The 1,005-nt window shown below is 51.4% G+C and overlaps 1 protein-coding gene across 1 annotated transcript in view; it reads left to right on the top strand.

Moving 5' to 3' along the window:
* The window catches only part of col12a1b (collagen, type XII, alpha 1b), a 100,980-nt gene that overhangs the window by 49,167 nt on the left and 50,808 nt on the right, over nt 1-1,005 (top strand). The gene's annotated exons all lie outside the window — the stretch shown is intronic.

The following is a 1,005-nucleotide window of genomic DNA, read 5'->3' as shown; positions in this document are numbered from 1 at the left end:
TGTGTGTGTGTGTGTGTGTGTGTGTGTGATCTGGCTGAAGTCCTGCAGAACCCGGTTCTTTACTTTTCTTCTTGGATCTGTTAGAGACACGAGGCGGTTCTGGCGCCGACCCGGACCCAAACACTCAGAGCTACGCACGTCTCCCCGGTTCACATCTGGACCGGGTCGGCCCAGCGCCGCTCGGCGGGTCGGGTTACAGCTTCCAGATGCAGCTGCAGCACCAGAACCGGCCATTTAAAGAGACGGAGGGATGAGCTCATGTTCTGACGGGCCGGGTCAGAACCTCTGAGCGTTACGCTGCCGCCATGTTGGGTCTCTGGGATTCTGAGACATCTGGAAGCTGCAGCCGTTTCCAGATGTTTCCTCACGGAAACACATGTAGCAGGCTAACTGGCTTTTATTTTGAAAATCCTGGAACTTCCTGTTCCTCTGCAGCCACGTCCTGATTCTTCCTGTCGCTCCTTTGCTGCTGCTGCCCTGCCTGAGCGGCTCAAGGTGACCTTGACCTTCTGGATGACCTTGATGACTAAAGCCGGCTGACGTCGATCAGACGATCAGACGATCAGATGTTGATCAGATCAGATGTTGATCAGATCAGATGTTTCATTCATTAGATTTAAACCATTCAGTAAATCTCCAACGTTGGTTGCTTGGCTGGAAACCTGAGATCTGGAAACCTGAGATCTGGAAACCTGCCGGGAGCTTGGAGGGTTTTCAGATCTTGTGCGTTAATCTCTTCCTTCATCGTTCGTTGGATTCATCCTGAATCTTTCTGGATCTGGACGATGTTTACGCTTCATTAGGCAGATCTTCTGTGTGGCTGCATCACAGATTACAGCCACAGTAACACAAATGCAGAGACACTTTTGGATCTAGATCAACATATTTTCCGCATTATAAGGCGCCTAAAAACCTTCAATTTCCTCCAAAGGTGATGCTCTGAGCGTCACCAGGTGATGCGGCGCTCTGAGCGTCACCAGGTGATGCGGCGCTCTGAGCGTCACC

The sequence above is a fragment of the Poecilia reticulata genome, linkage group LG21, assembly GCF_000633615.1.
Source record: "Poecilia reticulata strain Guanapo linkage group LG21, Guppy_female_1.0+MT, whole genome shotgun sequence".
Taxonomy (NCBI): Eukaryota; Metazoa; Chordata; class Actinopteri; order Cyprinodontiformes; family Poeciliidae; genus Poecilia; species Poecilia reticulata.
The sequence above is the reverse complement of the archived record's forward strand: the minus strand, read 5'-3'. Positions and strand labels throughout refer to the sequence as shown.